This window comes from Micropterus dolomieu, linkage group LG15 (assembly GCF_021292245.1).
Source record: "Micropterus dolomieu isolate WLL.071019.BEF.003 ecotype Adirondacks linkage group LG15, ASM2129224v1, whole genome shotgun sequence".
Taxonomy (NCBI): domain Eukaryota; kingdom Metazoa; phylum Chordata; class Actinopteri; order Centrarchiformes; family Centrarchidae; genus Micropterus; species Micropterus dolomieu.
The window spans coordinates 7,357,792-7,364,563 of record NC_060164.1 but is presented as its reverse complement, the minus strand read 5'-3'; the positions used below and the strand labels follow the sequence as shown (position 1 = coordinate 7,364,563).

Sequence of the window (6,772 nt, the reverse complement as noted above, 5' to 3'; positions counted from 1 at the left end):
TGAGTAGTTATGTTAACTGTTGTTGCTATCTGTTGTTGATATTAGTGCTGAAAAGAAGTTACTTGTGCAAGGTTTTTATTTTCAGCAAGACACTCCTTCATCTAATGTAATCAATGCTTGTTCATAATACTTTCCTACAAAATCCCTTTAGAAATGATGACAAAGAAATGTTTTACTATACTCTTAATCGCCAGCTTGAATTTAAGGATGAATCAACAAATTCCCCGGTTCCTAAGGAGAGACGATCTTTGATTTAATCCAAGCTTTCCTCATGTAACCTGAGCTCCCCCAAGTGGGCGAAATAAGTATTACATGCCCTCGTCGGAAATGCCGTTAAATGTATAAATATCCTGACCAATAATGTGACAATTGTTTCCTGTTACCAAATGCCTAGAACAGTACAACCGTTCAACCATTGAGGTTCGATTGTGGAAAATATTTGATTATAATACGTGCAAATAGATTTCTTTTCTTTAGACATTAAGTTTAGAAAGGCAGTCCCATGGGAAACCTGAGACGCCCCCTGGGGAACCACGCCCCAGGCAACAAAAGAGCGACACGCGACCTTTCTCTCTTCCTCTTCTTCGCTGTTGGCTCTTCCACTCTGCTCTGCTCGCTGGACGCTTCGGCACGTGTGGCGTGCCTCGCCAGACAACGCCCAGACTCGGCCAGCGAAACAAACAGGCCTTTGTTCGCCTGAAGCTACACACCTGAAGTGCCGCGACATCGATCTGCCTCCAGTTTGTTTTATTTTCTTTATTTCTTTTGTTTGTTAAAGTTATGAGTCCGTTAAGTTATACTGGACTAATTCAGGAACGACCAAGTTCCATTTTAAGCCTTTTATCGTCGAGCCAACTCCACCGAGGTCAGACCAAGCCACGTGGTCTCGCCAGCTACAACGAAGGAAACCTGCAAACAGCCGAATTGCCAGGAGGCGTTTTCAATCAGACACGGAGAACCCCGGAGAATCCCTAGCAAAAAGCCAGGATCGGGCAGCTAGCGTGGGACCTGTGCAACAGGCCAAAAGCAGGCTGTCGACAAGCAGTAAGACTTAACACACGTTCTGTGATCAGATCCATTTAACTCCTAAACTATAGCATTAGTTACTTTCATTAGCTCTTCTATGCCGTATGAGTCAAATGCTTCCCACAACCGAACCTCCAGGCTCATTGTTCAGCAAATGTTTATGTTCCCTGTCTCCAACCATCTTTTTATCACCTTAGTTAGAGAATAAATTCACTGTAATATAATCAAGAGCTGTGTGTGTTGCCTATTTATAGTTCCTGCCAAGAGAATTGACCCTTTAGATATGAGACTGACTGACTGATTTAAGATAATTGAGCGATTATTAACTAACTGATCACTAGTAATAATTGTATAATTATTCAAAACTACCTAGAGGTCTGGAGACTCTAGGATTATAACAACTCCGGTGGTGCCCTTAACGAGGAAATTTTGATTTTATGAATTTTAATTCATAATTGGGTATCAATTCTCATAAATTTATTAAAATGCATAACTAATAAATTTAGGTCTACTACAATTCACATGGGTATTAGACAAAAAAACATTAAAAAAACTTTGACCCATGACAATATATTTGGAACTTACATGGTCCGGATCAGACTGGATTTTTTATTTTATAATTATAATAATAATTTGGACATAATCACTAGGAACCTGTGGACCCATGAAAACCACACTGTGCGTATTAATGTCGACACACATACACCATCAAAATGACATAATGTTTCACGTACAGAACATTTAACTTAGTGGCATTAAAACAAAAATACATTGCAACTTATTCTGACTAATTTCCTTACCGCCCATGTTACACTTAATTCATGCTTTGCAACAAAATGTAGATTTTGAATTTCTCTGACAGACAAATCAGGATGATAAACCAACTTTCTGGAGTTAAACTTGTGTAGAGAAAGTGCCAGCCAGGACGCTCTGTTTCCTTAGAGGCAGCCTGGCATCACTGGCACCAACACAACTGGCACATAAACAAAAAGTGATGAAAGCCTGTCTCTTAATTGTGCACAATGAAAGCCTGGCCATCAACGCATATGCTGTTTTACAGGAAACTAAAAAGCAGAATTGGATCTGGTCATTTAAACTTATGGAATCTATACTGTGTCATAAAAAGTACGTAGGTACTATTTGTATGCTAGAGAGGTGAGAGCAGCACGTAACTGTAGTACAAAATGCCGAAATCACTCAAACAGAAACTCATTTCAGTATAAAACATTCACCTGCTTAGTTCACATATGGTTCCTCAAGGACTCGTCACTAATTGGCCATATCGCACAATCCATTATGCAAGTCAATAATTAGCTGAGAAATTCACCAAACAGGAGATATTAAATTAGAGAAATGAAAAGCAATCATATTGAAATAAACAAAATTGACTAATTCCCCCTTAGCATAGAACTACTGTTAAATCAACATGAAATTTGAATAGGATTTTCTCCAGAATTAATTAACCATTTCACCGTAATCTTGCTCAGCAACAGAGCAAAAACAATCACAGAAGCCTTATTGCTTTCTGTTTATCTCCTGTGTCTGTCCCATCTGCTTTCCATTGCTAATGCTGCTGCTTTCTAGGAGCTGCTCTTTTCACCAATACCCCCTGCACAGGAGTATTAAAACCTCAGCCCAATGAGCGACTATTAGTCTGCAGCCCCAGAGGATCAGAGGAAAACATTCCATAGGGGTCAACAAAATCAACCAACAATGAGAAAAAAATGAATGCCAATGCTGTCATTGAGCTGGCAGTTTTATCAGAAATAATGAGAGGATGATTCCTGGAAATTAGACCCATGCGGTTCTGAAAGGAGATCAAGGTGTCTGAAGTAGTCTGACTGTGCTGGCAGGTCTCATAAAGCCTCATTTGCTTTTGGTCCAGCGAAATGTGACACGTGGATATAAAGATATCCCTGCTATATTCTTCCACCTTGACACAAATAGCCAAGGGGAAAGTCATGAAATGGACACACACACAGAGGAAAGAGTGAATGAGAGAGCAAGGAGGGAGAGGGGATAAAAGAGAACCAATAAACCCAACCGCAGATCTTCCAAAAGTGAAATCAGAACGCTGAAAAACAGTTGTTCAACAGGTGTGGAAAAACAACAGTTAATGGGATAACATATGTGTTTTCTGGCAAACATAGAGGTGGAACAGCTCTCCTGTGTTTTCCATGTTTATGTCGCCACTGCTTTGCTTTAATCAGCTTCAGCGATTGAGGTTTGCCTCATCATAATATTCAGAAACGAGAAGGACGAGTCACAGCTAATGCATAAAAATCAAGGCACTATAAGCATGTCATGTTGTGAGTTAGAGAAGACAGTTTTGACAAAGTGCTCAGCAGTAGGCCAAACACAGTTTGGTAGACACATGGAGACAGATGTAGAATAGATACTAAATAGCAAACTTTCAAATGCTCCCCTACGTTTAAAGGAAAGGGATCATTTCAGTTTGAGCCCTTCACCGCCTACTGCGTGACTTTTGCAAAATCCAGACGAAGAGGGTGTGAAAAGAGATGTGGGGGTAAACAAGAGAACATGGCTGAAGTGTGAAGTAGGGGTAGGGACACATGCAAGACTGGTGGGCATGTAATATTTTGAGTGAAAGGTAGAGGGGCTAAAATGTGCCAGACCTTTAGATCTCCAGTAACAAAAGACAAATGTTATGATGTCATGAATAGAATTCTTAGTGGTATCAGAACAGTGTACTACAAAATAGATTGTGGGCTAAGCAATGGTTTCTTTTTATATTATTTATATTAACAATGAATCACATGACTACTTGCGTGTTAAAGGGGTTGCCTGTGATAAACTCACAGAGAATTATTACCCACCTCAGTTCCCCTCACCTCAGTGGAGCTTTATAGTGTCTTTTAGCTCGTTGTTGGTTTTAGTGTTCCCAACCTTACTGTTTTGATTCACTGTCACCCCTTTCATTAGCCATTAAAGCTCTAAAAAACACATTCTCTACCCAGCATTAAACTCTAGACAGACATGGTGAAGCATTTAGTTTCGACAGAGCCAGATATTTTCCTCAGGGGTTGGTGGAGACCAAAAACAAAGCTAAAAGGAGAGTGAATGTGGGCTACATTCGCTAGATGGTCAAATTTACTTTATTTGCTGATATGTTTAGGCAATAGTTTTGCCATTTCAACTCAAAAGGTGTTAATACAGTATATCAGTGTTGTGTTCACAGCTTGTTTAAATGGCCAAAAAATTCTGTAATTGCAGTTTTAAAGAAAGCCCATGTAACATTTGAATAAAGAACAAGCACAGTGACATATAAAGAAAAAGTTTAAGTACATTCACAATTCCATACACTTAAAGGTTGTGCTGCTACAGCCATAGCCCTACTTGATTAGGTAGCTGTGGCCAATGGTAAGGTTAGCTATGTTAGCTAATGCCAGTTACACATTGCTGTGTATTCTGTTTTGGTTTAGTCTCGCTGCTCTTACGAAGCCCATTTCCAGATGACACAAACTTTTTAATAAAACCAAGGCTTTTAAAAATGAAGTGCTCAGTTATATGTTTGGATAAGCTAGCACAAACATGATAAAGGTCAGGAACAGCTCTGTCGGGAGGCTTGGGGCCAAGGCTTATCAGACTGTCTTTAACTCGCAAGTCTGCTCTGGGACATAGTATATCAAAAGCGCCAAAACAAAGTCTGTTAAAACTTTCAGACGTGTGTCGAGATTTCTTGTTGATGTGCCAGAGTTTAAAGAAGTGACATTTAAATAGGTGACTAAATCAAAGGGTTGCCCTTGTCGCAACTTCCAGGGTTTCTCTTTGACATATCCCTGGAGTTAAACAACTCTCAGTTCTGTCCGATCTTCCTGTGATGCAGGCATCATTACAATTTTCAGGCGTCATTACAATTTTCTTTCTGTTCTACTTTTTAAGAAAGCTTTTCCAGCGACCTTCCCTTACATCTCTTTGTTCTCTTCTAGAAAAAAACCTCAGCCGTACTGTGGCACCCCGTAAGAGCATCCAGGCTCAGAAGTAGACACGTGGAAAGGTTCTTCTGATCTTTATTGCTTTTCATGGAGGGGAGAGATGAGTACATTATTAAGCCCTCTATTTAGTGACTTGGAGTCTCATGAGAAGACCTAGGCACATCTACTCAAATTGGCACAGACAGTAGCTGCACCAAGACATCGCTGCTATATAACATTCCTAAACACTACAGTAGATGAAGACTGAGCTCTGACCAAAATAACACAAATAAAAAGCTCCCAGTGGAGAACAACATTGTAAACAGTGCTGGTCCTAATTACAAAGAAGGCACATATATATATGCAGACATTTCAATATATACAGTATGTTATATGTTGATATGGTTTAACAACTGAAATTATCAATTAGTTACCGCAGTCTACCGTGTTTAACGCTACAGAGTGCGTTACGTCATCACAGCGTTCTTCTTCTGCTTGTGTAATTCCGGTAGTGCAGACGCCCGTGACTACATTGAATACGTACAAAGAAGAAAAAGAAGAGGGAATAATAATAAAATAATAGTAATATTCAGTCTCCGAGTAGTCTTCTGGTTTATTAGAAGTAAGAAGAGAAGTGACATTTGGACAACTGAAAGAGCACACGTGTTATTTAGCACGAGAGCCGACAGCCAGACGGAGTCGGGACAGACAGCTGACGGCAGAAATCACGGATTTTGTGGATTTTCCCTGACGGAAGGCCAAAATGTGGGACAGATGTTTTCAAAGCGGAGTTGAAGTTTTCTGTTTTCTGCTGGACAGGTAATTAACTTTGTTTGTCAGACTTTAGCGATGCAAATGAAAACTGTTGGTTGAGGGCTTTAGCTATTAGCTGGCCATAATCACAGAGAGCCATGTTTCCCCTGTCAGTGGTGTGAAATATGGATTAATTTCATGGCTCCCACTTATTCTCCAGTCTGTGGTTTGGCTTTGCCGGTTACTTAGCGAGACAAACAGTAACGTTAATTGGCAATAAAACCTTTACGTTAGCTTAGAGCATGGAAGCATCAGCCAGCTAAACTTTTACTGACTGGTAGAAATTTTTTTATTGTTAGTTGGATTGGTTTATTCTCCAGCACTGTGCTTTGGCTTGTGGTGTTATGTTAGTTGGATTAATTTCATGTAGTTACTCTCTCTCTCTTCAGCGCTCTGTTTTGGCTTTGTATGTTAAGTTCGTGAGAATCAGCTGATCGCTAATTGGCAATAAAACGGCAGCTTCCAGCATCGAAGCTCAGATCAGCCAGCTAAACTTTTACTGCGCTGGTAGAAAAAATATGTAGTTGGATTGTAATTTCATGTAGTTCTTCTCCAGCCTCTGTTATGGCTTTGTTACATGGACAGAAATGTGCCCTTACCTTCCTGAGACAAACGATGATGAATATTATAGGCAATAAAATTGTAACAGCAGGGAAGCTCAGATCAGCAGCTAAACTTCACATTTTACTGCCCTGGTGGAAAACATGTATTTCTTTTTACTGCTAATGATGATATGTAACAAGACCATGTGCCTATCAAGTGACCAATAATAAATACACTGCTCAAAAAAATAAAGGGAACACTAAAATAACACATCCTAGATCTGAATGAATGAAATAATCTCATTAAATACTCCTTTCTTTACATAGTTGAATGTGCTGACAACAAAATCACACAAAAATTATCAATGGAAATCAAATTTATGAGCCCATGGAGGTCTGGATTTGGAGTCACACTCAAAATCAAAGTGGAAAACCACACTACAGGCTGATCCAACT

The 6,772-nt window shown here is 39.7% G+C and overlaps 1 protein-coding gene across 1 annotated transcript in view; it reads right to left on the bottom strand.

Annotated features, from left to right (window-relative positions):
• Nucleotides 1-6,772, bottom strand: part of wdr11 (WD repeat domain 11) — a 71,350-nt gene that overhangs the window by 17,119 nt on the left and 47,459 nt on the right. The gene's annotated exons all lie outside the window — the stretch shown is intronic.